General features: G+C 50.7%; 1 pseudogene; it reads left to right on the top strand.

The window, feature by feature from the left end:
- Nucleotides 1–3,424: 3,424 nt before the first annotated feature.
- LOC119111551 (importin-9-like) overlaps nucleotides 3,425–21,037 on the top strand; it is a 31,805-nt pseudogene continuing 14,192 nt past the window's right edge.

The raw sequence follows: 21,037 nt of genomic DNA, 5'->3' as shown, positions 1-21,037 counted from the left end.
ATTTAGGTGACCTGTCGAAGCTGGGCCGGCGTGATTCACGCTAATGGCCGCCGGGGTTTGCCGCTGACGGTGCTCGAGACGGGCTCGGTCACGGGGCACCACGTGACCCTGTGGCCCCCGCGGCACCACCGCCACGGCTGCAAGGGCGCCCGCTGCGGCAGACTGTCGGACGCCGCGCGGCGACCGGGCTAGCCGGCGTTCACGGCTGGCCGGACTCTGTTGTGTATGCGCGATGTGAAGCCGACTACACCCAGCTTGTCTCACGCCGGTGCCACAAAGTCCGGGGATGCTTTGCGGCAAAAATCTGGAAGTTAGAAGGCGCGAGACGTGTTTCACTGGCGGTGGATTGGTTAACGATTTCTCGGCCAGCACTGACTACCGCGTCAAGGCAATGCGAAATGCAGCCGTCAAAGTTTGCATTTGGAAAACCAAGTTCCCAACAAAGCAAACCATAGTCAGCTAGCTCAACCTTGACACAAGATACCGATATCAAGACACCCTTCAGATACGTATGGCCTTTTCTGCGAGTGATGCGCCGCCGGCCAGTGGCTGCGCCCCTCGGGCGTGTTCAGCTGAGGGCGCTGGCTCGGCAGCTGCCGCGCGGGCCGTCGCTGGCCGCCGGTGGCCGCCGGTGACCCTGGCTCTGTCGTCACACCTGTCGCGGGCCGGTGGCCGGCACCGATGACACCGGAACGAATGGCCGGGCTCGGCGGCACCCAGCCGTGATCTAAATAGGCCTTTGTGGTATGGCACGGTCATGAAGTAGACACCAGCGTTCTACGCGCGTGCTTCTTAGCGTTGGACCGTGGACCCGCTGCTGATGGGATGCAGCCGCATCCATCCCCAACTCGCAAGAGAAGAATGCGTCGCGGTGATGACCCGCTGACTTTGAAACGACTTCTCACGGCGTCGAAGGCTCATGCGTCACAAGGCCGGCGATTCAACCGGCGGGTTTACGTCGCCGTCCTTCGAGCGGTCTTGCCTCGTTTCATGTCTGCGAGCCTCTCAAAATTGATTATTGTCTGCCATCACGGTCTTACTATGTTTCGTGAAGCCATGCCCTTTAGTGCCGTCCACCACGTCACTGCATGACGGTGTTCAGAACATGCTGTCAGGGCTCAGCCTTCACCCAAGCCGCTGAGCAAAGCTAAATCAATGGCGCGTCTGGTGTTATGGTGTGCATTCATCTTTACCCGCCTACAATAGCCGAGGCTTGTGTGCGGTAAACTGGCGGTAACTGCGCTTCTATGTCTGCAATGGGCGCATGTGGGCTGACAATCAATTATCTATATTTTTAGTATAACCGTTCTGACGGCGCGAGCTGCGTCGTTAAAAAGCCGAGATAGCTTGTGTCGGCGACCCCCTGACCCCAATCGGTCACCTCGGTAACGGCGAGCTATGGCATGCTTCCAGCAGCAGAGCGCGGTGAACAGCTGCGACCCGACACAGATGTGGCAGTTAGCCGCCCCCTGCCCCCGACCGCCGGTGAGGAGATGGGCTCTCCTTAAAGCGACCGGAGAGGGCTGCAGCCTTTAGACCCTGTCGGGGAGATCAGCTGCCTTTAGATCCCGTCGGGGAGATCAGTTGCCTTTAGATCCCGTCGGGGAGATCAGCTGCCCTTGGAACCCGTCGGGAAGATCAGTTGCCTTTAGATCCTGTCGGGGAGATCAGCTGCCTTTAGATCCCGTCGGGGAGATCAGTTGCCTTTAGATCCTGTCGGGGAGATCAGCTGCTTTTAGATCCCGTCGGGGAGATCAGCTGTCTTTAGATCCCGTCGGGGAGATCAGCTGCCTTTAGATCCCGTTGGGGAGATCAGCTGCCTTTAGATCTCGTCGGAGAGATCAGCTGCCCTTGGAACCCGTTAGGGAGATCACCTGTTTCTGGAGCTCACCAGAAATATCAGCTGTCTTTGAAACCCGTCGGGGAGATCAGCTACCTTTCGAACCAGTCGGGGCAATCAGCTATCATTGGAGCTCACCAGAAGTATTAGCCAGCTTTGAAACCCGTCGGGGGGATCAGCTGTCTTTTGAATCCGTGGGGAGATCAGCTGCCTTTGGGAGACATTGGGACGATCAGCTATCATTGGAGCCCCCCAGAAATATTAGCCGCCTTTGAAAGCTGTCGGGGAGATCAGCCGTCTTTGGAACCTGCCAAAGCAATAAGCCGTCATCAGTTCGCGCTGGGGAGGTCAGCTGTCCATGGCATCAGCTGGAGAAAAAACTGGCGAAGGTACGAGGCGGCGAAGAATACTGCGCTCGTGCAGGCGCGCAGAACGGGGAAGTTATTAGCCTGTGGGTCTGTTCAAGTTCTTGCCGCGTCATGACATGCCACCTGCCAGGGGATTCAGAGAGCATCCATGAGACTGACCCGGGACCCAGCCAGTTGCCGGCCTGCAGCCGGGAGACGGCCGAGTCAGTTGCTGCCCCAGCCCGGTTGGCGGCCGCTGCAACAATGGCGCCGGGTCGGCGGGCTGCGCACGGGCAGCGGCCGCCCACCATTGTCAGGGGCTCTGCCGGCTGCCGGGGCCAGGGTGCGGACCCGCCGCCGCCCAGAGCCCGCTCAGCGCCCACAGCCGATCGGTGGGGCCGCCCACCGCACGACGGCCGCCGGCCGACAGCGCGCGGCCAGCCGGAGCGGGCTCGTAAGAGAGGCTCGGACGAGGGTGCGGTTGGCGACCGGAGAGACGTTCAATGTCGGTTGAAGCAAAGCGGTCGTTTGTGTGGGATCCGTTGGCTGCTTCCTCGCAGTTCATTAAACGGCCATTTTGACAGGCCCGCGATGAGACGCAAGCATCTGCGCGGCTCGAAACACGCATCACGCGGGCGCCGATGTGGCGCTGGTGAGGCGGGGAGATCACGGACAGCTCGGTGAGATGACCGGTCGGCACGGCTCAGCTGGCTTGCAGTGGTCATCTGACCCGGTCATCTGGCGGTCCGATCTGGACGTGAAGGTCACGGACGTCGAGACGCGCCGGCACTGATCGATCGGAGGCCCGATGCTGACCGAGGCCACATTCAGAGTCCCGCTGATGTCGGTGATTAACGAATTATGCCGGAAAATCCGATCATGATTCAAGCACAAGCTGCCTGTCCTAATCAAAACCACGACGCAGTGGTGCGTCCCTGAGTGTAGATATTGTTACGAAACGGCGATCATGTGATTCCGGCGGGTATTAAGCGTTTTATTTGTTTACGGCCGGGTATTTGGGTTTATGGGCGCGCTGGCGCGTGGCCGTTTGATGGCAGCTGATGAGCTTCTTTATTGGTTGATGGAGGCTTCACCCGCTCTGAGGAGGCTTCAGGCTCTGAGTCGATGCGAGCGTGAACGTGATGGAAAAGGATGAATGACATCTCATGAAGATATCTCTGCCGCCACCTCCCTCGGGTCAGAGGTCGGAGGCGTGCGTTCCGTAACGCGTGCTTACATGGCGCCAGCTTCGGTCGGCCACACGGAGCTCAGTCTCGGACCAGGTCAGTTAGCCGGCGGGCCGGGATCCATCAACCTCACGCGTCAGTCGTCGTTTACGCCAAAGCTTGCCTCAGAGAGCGGCAAAAAGTCTGGCGCCGCCCGCAGACGGCTGCGCGAGGTGCTCGTCCATCAGCGGCCCCCGGCCGGCCCGGCCGCCGCGGCCCGCCAGCGCTCCTCCATCAGCGTACCGCGTCACTAATGTGACCCGTTGCGACACGGTCCGCTGGGCGTCCGGTCAGGGGCGGCGGCGCGTGCCCCGCGGACCGGCCGGCCGGCACAGCCGCCGCTGTCGTTCACCGGCACCTCCGTGTGAGGGCGAGTACAGAAAACCCGCAGAGGGATCCCCGAGACCGAGGGCGGCTTCCGAGGACCTGGAGAGGGTTTGATGGAGATGTGGGAACGTTTTGCGGAGGTCCTGGCGTTGTTAGAAGATCTGAGGAGGGCTTTGTCGAGACATAACAGTTGCTGTCTGAACATCTGGTAAGTTATCTCCGTAAGTTTGAAGATTTATCTCTCGCGAGCCCGAATACATTTTTTCGTCGCGTGTCTGACAGCTGCCCGTAAAGGTTTGAGCACACATCTGAGCGCTGCAAGTAAAATTTGGCATTGCCCGGCCCACAGGTATGGAAAGCTGCAATCGTTTCTTTTCGCTATTTTATATTATGGTTTGCTGTTATTGCTCTTCTTTTAAGTCCTGAGCTACGGCTAGTTGAATGATGCTGCCACTGCGAAGAAGATAACGCCCCGACCGTTGATAGCCAACGTCAGTGTTTGCGCTGCTTGAGAAGCAGTGGAGAACGGGTCTAGATGCTACGGTTGCCACGACTTCACTTTTCTTGGACGCATTCCGTTCGGAAATGCACCGTTTTTTGTGAGGATCTAGTTTGATTTGTGATGCTTTCAACTCAACCGAGAGTCTATTGCCACGCAAAAACCAGGATTGCCTGAAATGTTGCGGTAAATGTGACCACAGCTTTGCTGTCAAAATATAACCTCAATAACTGGATGCGTTCTTGCAATTTCTGCTTAGGTGCTTCGGGGGCCACGCACGCAATACGTGTTATGTTCGCAAGTGATTCTAATGGTTAAAGGCCACTTGAGTCAACAATGGTTGGCTGGGTGAGTTAATACCTTTAACATCAAAGGCTACATGAGTCAACATGATGCTTTTGATATTTCATTGGCTCTAGCCCCAACCAATGGCGTGCTTTCGTACCAGGTCAAACGGCAGGTTCCTGGTTATTTCCAACGCTACGCACAGCATTTAGAACACAGCAGCCACTTTCTACCAGCCCTATCCCTTACAGCGGCGTAACGATTTACGCCGATCCACGCATGGCATGTCCCAGCACCATTACGTCAATGACGTGGCTCACCTAAATTCCATCTGCTCGACATAATGTTAAAAAGACAATAGTAATTTCAGTGAGCTATTACAGCCAACAATGACTTAAATATTTTACGACGAATTGTTAGCAAGTTCGCTTATGTCAGGAGATTCCTGCCGGCCGCAAGAAAAGTGTTTTACTATAACTACTATAACTACTTTAACGACTACGCCAGAATGGGGCGGCAGTATAAAGCTGAGACGGATCGTCACTAGGCGGGTTTGGCAAACACTTTTCCCGACACTCTAGCAACGTATCCGATCAGCAATTAAAGCCTGTCGCCTGTACAGAAAGTGCTAACCCGCAACCATTTGCTGACCGACAATTGCATTGTGTCGATTGGTTTTCACCTTTACCGGAGAATAGTGAAAGGACGCTTGCCAACCAAAAGTTTAGATCAGATTTGCTGAGATCACTGACATCCGTCCAACGCTATCAATGAACGCGACTTCATTATGTGTCATGTGTCATGTCATACGTGTCATCGGTGTCATGTGGCTGGTGCATCAACTGCTCTAGAAAAGTTAATGAACTAAAGAACAGCATTAGATATGGCTCAACTTGTCATAATGCTTACATCGTAAGCATGCAGCCGTCACCCGGCAGGTATCAACCTTCCTTCGACCTCTCTTTCACATTCCAACGAAGCCAGCCGCCACCAGGGTCAGCCCAATGACCCGCGACCTTGCCGAACCGGCCAAGGTCGGCCGACCGAGTCGGGACATCGCCTCCGATTGTTTCGCTGACCCTACTGCCCAGTGGGAGGAGTCCCGGACCTCCCGTCCCAGCTGTCGGCGCTGCTGCCGGCTTTGTCTCCGAGTGACCTTGCCAGGCGCCCCGAGCCGCTTCCCGGCCCGGGGCGAGATGATTCGACGGGCGCCCTCGCCCCTCGTTGGACGAGACTTTCGCGTGTCATGCCCGTGGGGGAGGGGGGGGGGGGGTTGCCGAGGGCGGGGTGGCTTCGTGATTCATCTCTAGGTGTTGTTTGCTCACGGGCGAGGGATCAATGAAGTGAATTCCTAGATCACACTTCATCTGTGCGGTGTTATTCGCAAACGCTTTCAAAGCCCGACTTCTGAGGATTCTGACAGCGCCAAACAGCGGGTCAGCGCCTGAGGTCGGAGGCGACAGGACAATGGTCCGAGCACACAACATGACTCTGCGGTCCATTTATGTCGGGCTAACCGTTGTATGGTCGGGTTTCGGCAGCCCCGGCTGTGGTGTTCACAGGCCGGCGGTGGTGTTGACACGCTCCCAGGCTCGCCCCGACGTCACCTGTCTAAACAGCCCGGCTGTACCGCCCCTTTCAGCTGTCTGAAAGCGAAACTCCGGAATTAGCCCAAAATGAACTTCAGGGCACCAATGTGACGACCTTGACCTATAGCCGGGAGCACCGAGGCCTGTGCGGTAGTACAATGACTGATAACGTGGATTATGATTCACATATGAAATGTAGTGTGGGACGAATCGACATGCTGTTTGGACAGTATGATCAGCTGAATGTTCTCGGTTCAGAATGGAGGCCAACCCCCATCCCTCCCCATTGCCGACAGATATTACCGACTTGACAAGAAGCACATCTTTAAACACTTCCTTGGCTAAGAAAACTAAAAGAAACTAAAACTGTTGACAACATCAAAGCCAAACCATAGACTGCATGTCCTCGGGTGTACGTTGCGTTGCACAAGGGGCTTATGTACCATGATGTCCAATAAACACGTCCGTGAGGTCGCTGAGGAGAGATCAATGATCACAAGATCGCTGCTAATATCAGAGATGCTGGATGACGTTTGGTCACTGCATAGCATGGGTGTTCTGCCTATGACTGCACTGTGCACTACGGTTACGCTAATCCTCGCATTATTAGTCACAGGGGATGTGTAGTCCATTCTGATTGGCAAAGCATGCCAAACATGTCGAGATCCCTGCCATATCGTATCAAAACACCTTGACAATAAGAACGACTTGAGAGATTCTCTGCATTTATCGCATGTATCAGCTGCGTTCCTGATATCATCTGAGTGGATACTCCGTTTCTATACTTCATCTGAGTGATGCATATGGCCCAGCTCGCTGGGATGATGAACAGTCTGGATCGTGTGATTTTGACAGGAATGCATCACTGCGTGGTCCGAGATGCAATTTAAGGTAACATTTTGAGAGAACTGTTAAGGTTTCAAGCCTTTACAACTACTATAGCGTAATAACGTGGTTTTCACAGCTTTATTTGCAACGTAGGCCACTTTATGCCATTTCCAATGTCTCCGTAAATTCCGTGCAGCTTAACTCACCTGCAAATTACTTCAACCATGGAAGTGGAATCAAGCCCGTATGTAAAGAAACCAGCGTCTGAAATCCATTTTTTCTCTCGAAAGTGTCACAATACTGCAGCATCATGTTACTCGGAGCCCAGCTCGGCGGGCACCACAACAGACAGCCACTGACTGGATGACGAAGCATTTTAAATCAATAAAGTCAAACAGCAACGACACCGTGTTACGACGTGTGTTTCGCAATGCATCATTACGTGTCGTATTCAAGGATGGTAGCTGAAATCGGATCTTAAACACGGCAGTGTGTGCGGCGTAATAGGCATCCTCGGCGCCCTGAGCGTGCGGTCGAGGTTCTGCTCCAAGCGCTACTGGGAGACGCACTGAGCCTCACCATCACATTTCTGTTCGACGCACAAGTGGCCAGATTTCGGAACACTTAAAGATTTCTTTAAGAAACGTTTGGACGTCACCGTCCTCATGCGACGCTACTGCAATGCACGTCGTCGACCGACGACGATTGCAGTGGTCTTAGAGGCGCCCCATTCACATATTCCGTTACTCACACAGCACACATATCACCCAAAACGCTGGAAGCTCCATACCGTTACAACCAACACCTTGGTGATGTCTCCTGAGCTGCGCGTGTCCTCCCACCTTGACCTTGACTCGGCGGCAGTGACCCGCTGCTTCCCGGGCTGGTGGTGGGGTGTCAAAACGGGCGCTACGGAGGCAGCAGATCACATTATACGGGAGAGGTGATGATGTCTCTGAACTACCGAAGGGATAGCATGTCCGTACCGACGCGTCGCCCCCCCCCCCCCCCCCCCCTGCCAGGCCTCTCACTTCCGCGCCGATGTCCCGACTGCTGGCCGTGATTGTTTTCCCAATTAGTCATCTCATGGAGGCCAAACCAGCCTAGAAGCAACGTGGTAGGAGTCGTGAGCCCCTGGGGCTTTGAAAGAAACTGGAAAACCTTCAAGCTCATTTGCCAACAGCGATCAGAGTCCGTTGTTTACGACTGGTATTAGCTGAGGATGAATAAGACGAGTAGATGATATTTTGGCTATATAATGAAAATTATTTGCCTCCGTTTTTTGCATGAGGCAAGGACCAAGTGAATACATGTCCGATTTTGTATTGATATTCTTAACAATATGCGCAAAACAAATTTTTCCGCGAAGACTAATGCATTTACGTATGATTTTTGCAGGTTTGGCTCCCGTGGGCCAAAGTTGTTAGGAAACTCCTATGTTATCTCTAAAATATACTTTATAATCGAGTTTTTGTGATCCATGCCATGAACTTCGACATTTTGGTCTAAAAGGTCAAAAAGTTTGCTTCTGTACTATCTTTCTGCTCCACAAGCAACTAAATGGATGTGTGGCGGGAATGTACTGCATTGCTAAAATAACCCTCACTTAAAATATATGTTTAACACTCCCTTCTCTTCTCCAGGCACCTATACTTCTCTAAACACTGCTGACCTTTGATGGGTTGGATTGTGTATTACATGAAAAGAGCATCACTAACGGTTGTCGAATATTTGTGGAGACGGAACGCACGTTTTATTACATTGCCTAATGTGCCGCCAAAAGAACATTTCACCATCTATAGGTGAAGGCAAAGCTCTGCTATGAAAGCTTATGTTTGTGCACGGTTGTTATTCACAGTATTTTCCACAAGCAGTGAACAATACGTGATAAATCCCGTGAGTGCAAATACGCCGTGCGCTGCCCATGCTACCATGCATATAAAAAGAACACGTCACGCTCTAAATTTCCGGTTCGCGCAACGACCCATGAACCGTGCTAGAACATGGCGGCCAACTATAAGCTAACTTGAATTTAACAACAATTAAAGTTGGTCACCGACTTTTCGTCAAAAAGAAAAAATGTAACGGACTTAAAATTGTCCGCCGCTTCGGTCTGGAATTGGAACTGAATTTTTGCTTCGCTGAGAAGTTTCGGAAGTCATTATTTCACTCATCTTCTGCAAGATCCCACTATTATCTGCTCAATAAAATGCTATCTAAGTGACCTGTTTCCAAACAGATAAGGAAAACCAGACTAAGAAAAACTCAATGAGAACCGTCCCTTGCCCCACAGGCGTTTTCTCCTTTGCCTGATATGATTGGGGGCCTCGGAGATAATTCCCTAAGTTATCGAAAATTACTAAAGCTGAAACCGTGGCAAAGATGGCATTGGAAAACTCTCGTCGTTATGTTTTAGACATGTGGGACTGAATAAGAGAAATAACGCTCTGGACGGGTCAAAGCGGGTCATAGGGGTTAGGTCAGCTCCCAATCTTAAGCTAAGCCGTGTCTTGGTTTTTAGTTTTTTAGGCCAAGTTTAGCCATCAGGTCACACTAAGAATTAAATGTCAACGGGAAAAACAGCGTTAGAAAAGCACTCCAGAAGTGAAATATATGTGACATCAAGGTGTATGATGAAATCGTATGATCATCAAATCATGTGGTCTCCGAAACGCCAAACGTGTCCCCAAAGAGTAAGGCTGTGCGTGTTCAGAACCGTTCATAGCTTATTCCGGAAAAATGTTTTGGCATCCTCTGGAGCTCCCTCGCAGAGTTAGTGTTAAGCATGGTCGCTCATTATGGTTAAAAACTGACCCCGAATTAGCAACGAAGTGCTTTTTGCCCGCAAGAACTGAAAGAGTACTCGCCTGAAAACGAGGCTAAGATTATTTATCTCAAGTGTGAGTCTTGCAGTTCGTTCAGATTCAGCGAGGATACCAGTTATTAACAATACGAAAGAAGCCATTGCTGAATGGGACGAATCACCGCGTAAGAATGCATAGGCCTTCTAATGATTTGTGATGTGTGTACGTTACCTGCTTTGATAGTTCCCTAAGTCATTGAATGCATATCGTCAATGGAGTGATGCGTTTACTTCTTGACAAACAAGTGGTTTATTTTGAGATATTAATTCTCCCATTAATTTGGTGCATCTTCTGTGGCGCGGCAAACGCTACCTGTCTGCGCCAGCCCTGAGCGTATAATAAAGATTTCTGAGCCACTCTGGGAAAAAAAATGATGTTGATGTATAGGATATGAGCCCGTCAGGGCGAACACCTGCCGCAGGAGACAAAAACGCTGCCCATTGGCCAGCGTAGTCAGCGATTTCGCCATGCGTAATCGGCGCCGGCGGGCAGATGAGCGTGTCGGGGCTCGGGTGACCCCGAGTTTGGCGCGCGGGGCCTCGGCCGCCGCCGACGGCGCCGACCTTGCGCCGCGACGCACGTCTACTCTCCCGCCGGCGGCGTGTCCTCCGCCGCCGGCGGGGCAGGGGCCGGAACACAGCCCACCACACGGCGGGAGACAGGAACTAGGCGTGGGACGAGGCAGAGGGAGGAGAGCAGGTGGCGTGAGCGACGGGCGTCCGAGGTACACAGGTCGCCAGACCAGTGGGGGATGGGATGCTCACACAACCCACAGCAGAGGAGGCGTGACGTACGGCGGCCCGCTGCATCGGTCCGGGTACGGTGCATGCCGCTCGCTTTTGCAGCAAGGGCGGGCCACTTGACCTGCCTCACCAACAGGACAGGCGGGTCGCATCACCGCCCAGCTCAGCGCCCGAGGCGAGATGCGGCGCCGCCCGCCACAGCGGCACCGGCGGACCACCCAGCGGCGCCTGACGCTGTTTGCCGGCGCCTGTCGACCGCGCTCACGCGTCACCCGGCTCCGCAGCACCCCAGCCGGCAATGCGGGGCGCGCAAACACGTCAAAAGCGGGCTATTATGTCTGCGCGGCGTCATCCATCAGCGGGCGCATCGGCCACGACGGCGCGCGTAAAAGCCGCGCCGGAGGTCGGCCACGGCACGGACCTTGACGCGTCAATCTGCATGAATGACCGAACGGCGCCGTTTGCGGAGCCGACCCGGCCGACGCTCGATGTGATCCGGTGACGTCATTAGTTCATTGATGGGTGCTGCAGAGGAAATTGCAGCGCAAGGCTGCGGGGTAGTTAACGTTGGTTATGGGTGATCTTGCGGCAAGACGAAGGTCCTTCGACTCAAGTTAAGTTTGTTTGTGGAGCGTTAATGTGGTCCTCAAAGACGATAGATGACCATGAGAATGTTTTTGGGCCTAAATAGTCTTACGTGAAGAATAGGGGCATGCGTTTCTGTCAATCCTGGCGTCATAAGTGTAAATGATGACCGGCTATCTTCGGCCATGATGGCACTTTGGCTTAGTAATGCTGAGCTAGCCGAGAATATAGCGTCATATATTGATCGATTTTGCTATAAAAGCGGACGTGAAATTAGGAGAGTATAATTTCGTGGATTTAGCATTTACGAGTTCCGGTGCACCAGCTTACTTCCGATGTTATCAATTATCCTTGGAAAAGCCCGACTCTGTGTGGTTAGGTATCATTAGTTACCTGTTAATCAATGACTGCACCAAACACCTTGACTGCCGTGAGAGCCATTTTAGCCCCATTGTTGTCCCGAGTTGGCAAACGGGTGTCTTGGCCTCACTGGAACAAAGGCTTTAGACGTCACCTTGGAGTCTAATAAGCTGTGAATGGTCAAAGGATCCGGGTGAGCTTTTTGCCGAAAAAATATATTCGTTGAGCAACAACAGCAACACTTTTGGAGTGTGGTCGTTCTGAACCGTGTTGTGTACTGTACTTGCTCCAACTGATATTGGCTTGCGTACAGTTATAATATGATCTCGATCAGCATCAATTAGTCATAACATACAACAGAACCCAGAAAGGTCGCTCAACACCATTTCACGAGCAACTTCTAGAATATCAATAAAATGGCTGACCCGGAAGGTATATGTGTCTGTTCCAGGGCCTTGGTATATGTGTAGGATTTGTCACCAGCGCGATGCGTGGTTTGTACCGGTTTTGTCGTGGATGTCAGGTTGAAATGCGACTTTGCTGTGTGACTTCATTTGACGGTGTTGTTGCATGCCACATTCCAGGCTTTCAGTTGCTCTGCCCGGTTTGACGGTGAAGTCATCAGATATTATTTCGAATAGTGTCGCACGCAGACCTGTGCTGGACTCCAAGCGAAGGTAGAAATCGGCTCACATATCAGTAAAATCGCCCACGAATCGGAACCCAATCCATTCCTCCTCATTTTGGACGTGAGTTGGGGCTGACCTTTGGTCTGATTTTTAGGCGCTCTGACTGCTTGGTCATCTTGTTTGGACTTGGGTTAACGAGACAGATTTTAAATGGAGCATAGTGAAATGTTGTACAATGAGTGTCAACCTAGATAAGACAATAAAAAGGTAACCTTATTTCTCGGAGAAAACCAGGAGAATGGAGATATAGATGCGTCAGTATTTCGGCAACCTGTCTGTATCAAAACGAATAGTAGGAGAGAATTCACTTCTAGTCGATTTGATAAAGGCATGTTGCTAAGACATCAACGCATCCACGTCTCCATTCTCCTGGTTTTTCTCCGAGAATAAAGCAACTACTTTTGTCTTATTCGTGCGAATAATGCTCCTCGCAGTTGCACAACTTTAGTATCAACTTAGGTCAGATTCGGTCATAATGTTAAATTAGTTTTCATGAATGTACATATATATATATATATATATATATATATACGTATACACATACATATATATGTTTATATATGTATGTATATATATATATACGTGTGTGTGTACATATATATATATATATATATATATATATATATATATATATATATATGTATATATAATCGGAACTTGATCGCGAAATTAGATCTTTTCTCCCCATGTCGAAGTTATGGTCGGCGCAATATCGTGTTGTATTGATTGCGTTGTAATGCTTGTAGTAAGGGTCGGGATAAACCGGATGCAACGCGAGGCTGAGTCAGAATCTACTGCTCTGCTACGGAACTAAGTGCAAGTCTAGCTGCAGGTTCTTACACGCTGCAATTGCTTACAGTTTCACGAGCAATAAGTTTGAGGTACGTCGTAGGATGCACGCAACAGTGTTGCTTATTGCAGTTAAAATGGCACTGTTTGTATGAGGCATATAGAAATAGACATATTGTGATCACCCCCCTTTCGGCACTGCGATATTTGGCTTCAATTACATTTGTCGTAGAAGTGGGCACACATGTTATGGACACTGTGGCACACTGTGGCACGTGTTCCAGAAAGACCGGCTTGGATGTCTCGGATTCGCGACGTTGCAATGCCTGGCATTCATGGATTGCACCTCATGATGTTAAACTGCGACAGTTCAGTGCCATTTTCTTCCAGTACCCCACGCTTTAACGATGAGCACTGTTGGAAGCCGCAACCATTCGTGGTGTTACCCTTTGAAATATCCATGACCATCAAATCAGAAACGGATGAAGCTGCCCCGGTTGCACAAAGCACTGCGATGACAGCCACAATGAAAGGTGATCATCTTCGCTGATGTCCGCGTTTTTCACGCGGCCGTCATTTCTTACACTTGTGCATGCATCTGAATTCTTGCCACCTAAAGCTTTAAGGAGTTTGGGGCATGCTGGCCATTGGGCAGATGCAAGCTTTTGTTAAGTGATAATAAGAATCCGAACCACGCCCCCGTTCCTCCATCCCTCCCCAGGTTCGCTCCAGGCACACGAGGGTCGAAATCATGTGCCACTCCGAGCCAATACTGGCGGTGTTTAACCTGACCTTGCTCGTCTACCGGCCGCCTGAATTTGGGACCTCTCAGTGTGGCCCGCGTCCATGATGAATCGATTACAAGCCAGGTGTGCTCGAGATCGCACTCAGGTGCCTGATAAATGATGGTCTCATGCATAATGCACAGCGCTCTCCCCGCCCCAATGTCTTAAGTCACAATGGGAATAATGATGGAAACATATGGGCTCGGCTAATTTGCTTTTTCATCCCAGCTGGCACCATAGGTGGACAATACGCTCTTGATATCATGTCGGGATATCTGAAGTAACTATGAATAACCACGACATCTTTAAAGGACTAAATCCCTGCAGCCAGCCACGGCGCGTGACCAGCTATGAGGTCAGGGCCTGTCGAGGCTGCGGCAGGTCAAGCCATTCGTTCGCACGGGTCACGACGTCAGCCGCTGGTCGCCCGCGGTCGAGGTCGCACGGCGAGGACCTCACCATGGCGGCCTGGTTCCCCGTTCAGCGGCGCTCGTGGCGTTTGGACGTATCGTCTGTTCTTCGCGTGGGACGCCAGGTGGACGACCGTTCCATAGCCCGCACTAAATTAGGTTCAGATTTGCATATGTTTGTGTGGCCGAAGCTAATGGTCAGCTTCGACCGGAATGTCATTAATTACAAACGAGCAAACAAACGAACCTCTGCAACGCACACGGGCGTGGATGCTAGCGTGGTGGTCTGCTTTTTGGTCACAACACATGAGCGGTTTGATACACGTGATCATGACAGCTGCGGTTGAAGGGTGCAGCGTTGCAACCCACCGTCTCATGAATTGCGATGTCGGTTTTACGGATGTACCCTACTTGAACATTTGGCCGTCGGCATATGCAGGTACGTCCGATGTAACTAACGGTCAAGTAATTTCCGGTTATTTTGACGAAGCCCGTCATGCAAAAATATGCTCTCGCTACGAATCCCAGCATTGCAGTTACCTGCGTTTTACTATATGAAAGTGTATGCAAGGCAGCCAGATGCTCCTGCTACTTCTTAACTTATACGTGAATAAATGCCTCCGAATGCTACAGCTTGAAGACATGTCTTTGACTTCAAAAGTCGATCTCACTGCGACTTTTAGCGCAAACAGACTTGGTATTTGCGTTACGAAATTAGTCTGTTCGGGTAGTAGGTTCTCTACAGTAATAGCTTGCTCGAACTGATGCCTTATTTTCCTAGATTTATATAACTCTAGGAGTTGTCACTCGCAGACGCTGTTTCGATCTGACGCAACAGAAGTAACAAGCCTGCCGTCCGTCCACCGGCCAAAGGCCTCAGCGCCATCAGGTTAATTGTTCAGGCCACATGTTTTAGGTTTCACTGAATTAAACATGTCCAGTGGCTAAGAAAAAGAATCTGGACATCTTTTTAACGAAACTCTGTTTAACCTTATTTTGTGCTGAATAATTTCTTGATTTTTCATCACAACATGCAGGATTCGGGCTACACCGAGTGAGATACATAACTCCATTTAAAAACGGTGGTAAGGCCTTTTTACCTTTGGACGGCAGAAATGGAACTGCACTGGCTGTAATACACATGGTGGATGGATAATCATAGCCAGCTCCGCTGTAAATACCCCTATCAGCGATGTCGGTCTGTAATCTTTTCTGAGGGTCCTACTCCGTCCCCCATCCATGTTGGTTCGCTCCATCTTGACTTTTCCCATGTTTGACTTCCCCCACGTTGGCTTGCCCCATGTTGAGTTGACGTCCTCCAATGATGGTGCAGGCCTTTCCAACACTTTTGCTGAAATACTAAAGCAAAAAAGAGAAAATGTGTAAGTATGAAACAAAACGCAAAAAGCATCTAATGACGATGACTACTTTTTGCTGAAATAAAGGATTACGTTTATGACACATGAGACATCATCAAAACACAGAAAATTGCGGCTTGTATAAATCAAGTGGGCAAAAACATACATTTTGGGAGGATTCGGTTGTCGGCCCCTCAGCTAGTCCATCCCCTGCCCGCAAATAATTTTTATAAATCGACGCTCCTGCCACCTCTACTACAGTTTTCACAAGCCGCTTGATCCTCAATTCCACAGCATTAATCCCACGTCCAGGTTCTGTCTTCTCCCAAGTCCTGCTGACATCCGCCTCGTTTTCACATGGCCTCCGGCGCGACCGCGCGCGGTCGGCGCGCGCCGTGGCCGGTTCCCGGCGGCGGCGGCGGGTCCGGCTCGGAAGGCTGGCTCGGGGGTTCCCCTCTGGCCGGTGGCTGCCGGTGTCGGGCAGGCGCGTCCGGGCCGGCGTCGCACGCGGGGGTCGCGACCCGGCGCGACCCGGCCGCCGTTGTTGTCACCGCGGTGGCCATGACTGACGCAGGGCCGGGCTGTAGCACGCGCGGATCGCCACGCAGAACTGATGACGTCACCAGATCGCCGCGCAGAACTGATGACGTCACCAGATCGCCGTGCAGAACTGATGACGTCACCAGATCGCCACGCACGACGGATGACGTCGTCAGGCGCCTCCACGTGACGTGGCAGAGACGGGAGCGGGGTTTGTCGCTAGGTCGTGGCTTGGTTGAAGGGAGGCGCTTTCAGTTGTGAGGTCGTGATGTGATCGTCATGTGTGTGAAGTTACCTGGCGAGTCCGATGTCCAAAAATGGAGATTCCTCATCGGTTTCAGCCCACGCAGCGAGCCGTCTGGTTGTTTCATCAGGAATAAGTGCTTACTGTTTAAACCGTTCAAAGGACCCTCCGTTAGATGAGTTGTGATGACTAGCAATCCAAAAATTAACCATGGGATATACTTGGTTAGTCATTACACTGCACCTCAGCGGCAATCTGCATCCAACACCGGCGGCACCTTTTGGTCAGGTGATGTATTGCCTGGGTGTAGAGGGCCTCAAACATATCAATGTGATGTGGCGAGTGTAGAGTTCATTGAAGCAAACAGTTAATTGCGCAGCGTTTGAGTTTTGGAAGTACAACGAGGGAGCTGAATCGTGGGCAATGATAAGGACAACAATAATGCGAGCCCGTTGAAAACCAGCCTTCTATGGCGTATCGAGCACGGCCGCTCCAGGTTGTCAGTGGTTGTGTGTGTGCAACAAAAAAACTGTGTTTTAGACCACCTTCTCCGCTGTAATTATAGCCGGATCTATGGCGAATACGGGACCACCGTCACGGCGTACTCTGGGTTGACCCCCGTCGGTGATCCGTCTCCCAACTGGCGAATACGGGACCACCGCCACGGCGTGCTCTGGGCTGACCCCCGTCGATGATCCGTCTCCCCACTGGCGAACACGGGACCACCGCCACGGCCCGCTCTGGAGGTGACCCCCGTCGATGATCCGTCTCCCCACTGGCGAACACGGGACCACCGCCACGGCCCGCTCTGGAGGTGACCGTCGCCGACGATCCGTCTCCCCACTGGCGAACACGGGACCACCGCCACGGCCCGCTCTGGAGGTGACCGTCGCCGACGATCCGTCTCCCCCGTCATCAGCTCCGTCACCTGGGCGCGCATCAAAGAGTTAGCCTTGGCCGAAGCCGATCGAACCTCGCAATTACACCCCAAATCGACCAATCCGTCGACGTCTCGCCCGCAACACACCTTAGCCCCCCCCCCCCTCTCCCCCCTAGCCACGCCAGGGTCGACCTCTGATCCGTGAGGACATCGCGACCGCGGCACACGCGACTCCCGTCATTTGCCGTCGTCCGCTCTATCATCCGCTCGTGCGATCCGTGCACCCCACCCGCTCGGCCAGGAAGCATGACGCGCGTAGCCAAACATTGTTCAGCGACGGCCGCTGGCCTAGATACCGGGCATTCATCGAGAGGCCGGTGCCGACCTTGGAATGTGGGATGCAGCCAATTGTCAGCGGTCTCAGCTGTGAATTACCACAGCCCAGTAATTAGTCACGCCGAGATCGCCCTGCCCGGAGATCAATACCGGCTGTCCGTCACCGGCCACAGCGGCGCGTAATCACCGCTTGCTCTCGGCTACGACAATGCGATTACGCTAATGAAATCGCCGACACAGTGCGGCTTATTTGGAAGCTGCATTGGACCATATTGTATGGCTGCGGCAATTCATGTTTCGATTATCATTTTTTAAAGATGCATTCATGTCGAGTTAACATCTCATGCGATGCTAGGTGACCGTAATTTTCACATTCCATTATTTTGATTTTTGATAGGTCAAGATGTTAGCTCTCCATCGAATATCTGCAGGAGTCTACGTATATGTATGTACATGCACACTTAAGCTTAGGCACGTTTACGTTCCCTATAATATTTCCCTTGTTCTGAAATCAAGCAAAGGCACACGAAAAGATCATTTTTCGAAATTACTGTGCTGCCTTCAACAAACCAGTTTGAAGAGAAAATACGAGTACGCAAAGGCCTTATTTGAAATGCATTATCATGCAGAATATATACGCATTCTATGGGTTAATCGTTAGAGGCATGAGGATGCATCCTTGGCATGAGTATATATATATATATATATATATATATATATATATATATATATATATATATATATATACGCATTCTATGGGTTAATCGCTAAAGGTGTGGGTATATGGCGTTGAGGCTGGCGCATGTAGTGTCTCGCCTAACCCATTACAGGCAGGAGGGAAAAAAATTGTTGGATGATAACTAAACCATCCATTTTACCTGAATGAATCACGCGATTGACGGCGATGAAATTGTTAAGCTGGAAAGAGCGTTGAGCAGAGTTGTGATAATTAGGGGAAGTAGGGAGAAATGTGGATTGATAAGCACGTGGTGTCATTGGGGCCCGCCCCCTCCCTCCTAACTAAGCATGTCTCACCATTGTTTATTGTAGGGGGTAGTAAGGACGTATCGTCCAGACGGATGCAGGCTCGAAACTGAGCTGAGGTGTGCGATTTAAAAAAGAAAGACTTATAACTCCTGACTTTTCGGCAATATGAGTTCAGAGTAATTATTAAGTGATTACAAGCCCAGCCTGACAGGTCAAGCACTGTCAATATTTCAACCAGCAACTCTTAGCATATCGAAGGTCAACAACTCAGCCTCATGTGCTCCACACATGAGGCTGAGCCTCAGCCTCAGAAGCTGGAGTACTATGAACTCATGATGGTGATGTGCATAAATGCGAAATATCGTTCAAAACCATCTAGTACATAGAACAAGCTGCGCCAGGTTCGTGTCAAACCATTTCTAATACATTACCAGAATATGTTGAAAAATATTTCCAAATAAACTAAAGTTGTAAAAGTCAAAGTAGTTCAAAACATCGACGCTTGTAATGTGTTTTGGAAAACCGGTACCAAGCAACTTTCTCAAGCAAGATATGCTCAAAGCAACAATTCCGACATTACCCATGATTTTAGTTGTTTGCCGATAATCGGCTTGCCCTGCGAATGAGAAGTGACGCCAGCACGGAAAACTTCCTGTCGGTGGCAACCTACTGAGAAACGGTGTTTCAGTCTTAACATCTAACAGATGGACTAGCTAGAAAACATATCTGCACCTATACATATCACACTGTCTCTCGTAAGTTATGAACATTTGAGTGGATCGACATAATAAGATTACAAAGCCTTTATGACTCAAAACGCAAACAACTTTTTGTCGATAGTGATATGAAGTCAGATTCCTCCACGATTCTTCTTCGTGTTTCTGAAGTCATAGTTCACAAATTTGTAGCTCACAACCTGCACAACATTATGGATTGCATGCCTTCAGCTATTTTCTCTCCAATTGGTTATATCACTGCGTTGCATGTGAACAAATATGCAACTGACTGGTGATCGATAAACTGTAATTATTGGCTAAGCTTGAGGTGTCATCCTAGAACTTCAGTTCAGGAAGTAAACATGCGCTGCTGGGATTACGGAATGCGGAAGAAGCTGTTAAACGCTGGAAGGATCAGAGAGTTTTTTTCGGGAAATGTTTAACGGGCATGTCCCAGCACATTTATGTTTGTGTCCTTTCAAACATGATGTTACAAACTGCAGGATAATCTACTCATGTGCACACAGAGTAACACGTGATTTGGTGTAGAGAAATGCCGTGTCTCTCGAATCGTGTGTAGGACAGTTTGACATACAACATGACTAAGCCATAGGCAAAATAAATATGCAATGTTGCCCATAAAGAAATGAGATCTCAACATGCTGCTTAGGATGTGATAGGATGTGATTACCCATATGATAGGAAACAAAGCTTTGCAATTCGGTTTTGTGATCCGGCGTATGGGACGCAGGGGTGCCGTTCACCATGCGTGATTCACGTCCTCAATTCGCGACCGTCCTCGCAGGCGTACCCTTAGATATGTCATGAGTACCACATCCGAAACACCCCCTCGCAACGCCTGTAGGTGGAAGTCGAGTGACGCTGTGATGTAGATTAACGTTTTTCTTTAGATGCTAGTCAGCCTGTCAGACTGATGTGGACATTATTTTAATATTAGAAGCACTTCAACTTGACAATCATATGCTGATGACTAAGCGTAGCCATAAGGATCATGGACCTGACAATGAAGGTTTTTTGAGGCGATGAAAATGCGTCACGAATTTGGCACAGCGTACCTAACAAGATATGGATCATGACATCGAAATAAAAGCCCTGCAGTCACATCGCACGTGTGCCATTTAGCACAGAGTGTATTCAGGTTCAACGTTAAATGGTCTCCAAAATAATTCAGCTGTGACAGACAAAACCCAGAGCGCACTTTCTAGGTAGACAGGACAAACCAAAACGCCAGCCAGTGCTGTTTTTATTCAGATTCATCAACATTCGTAATGAAGAGGAGCCTAATACGCTGCGCTGAATAGCTAAGTAGCATGATCTGCTTCGTCTCAGTTTCTCAATGGCTTATGATACTTGGTTCCACGCAATACACGCCATCGCCTTTTGCCGCGGCCCTGTATTCTAGCACCCAGCGTTGCTTGTAATGCTTAGATGGCAATAGCTCTTAACGATCTGACGGATTGATTTTCAGACGTATGTGAGCTGTCCATACAGCGAATTGAATGAAGACATCTTGCAGCGCAAACCATATTAGTGCAGCTAGCATATCCATCCATTTTGATCTGTTCTGGTCTGAATGCACCCTCTCAAAGCGACATTGACGGGATAGACCATCCACTGACAGATCTGAGGCAGACGTGTCAGACATTCGGACAAATCTCACGTGGCCGAAAGCCGCGTTGCGCGGTTTTCGTCGGCCCGCTTTGCCCTGCTCGGCACGTAGCGTTCATCCTCAACTCTGAGCTGCAGGTCCGCTCGTCAAGCTGTGGGCGCCTTCGGGTCGGACCCGAAC

Source organism: Pollicipes pollicipes, unplaced genomic scaffold (assembly GCF_011947565.3).
Source record: "Pollicipes pollicipes isolate AB1234 unplaced genomic scaffold, Ppol_2.1 Scaffold_7261;HRSCAF=8764_pilon_pilon_pilon, whole genome shotgun sequence".
Taxonomy (NCBI): domain Eukaryota; kingdom Metazoa; phylum Arthropoda; class Thecostraca; order Pollicipedomorpha; family Pollicipedidae; genus Pollicipes; species Pollicipes pollicipes.
Note: the sequence above shows the minus strand (reverse complement) of the source record. Positions and strands in the feature narration are given on the sequence as shown.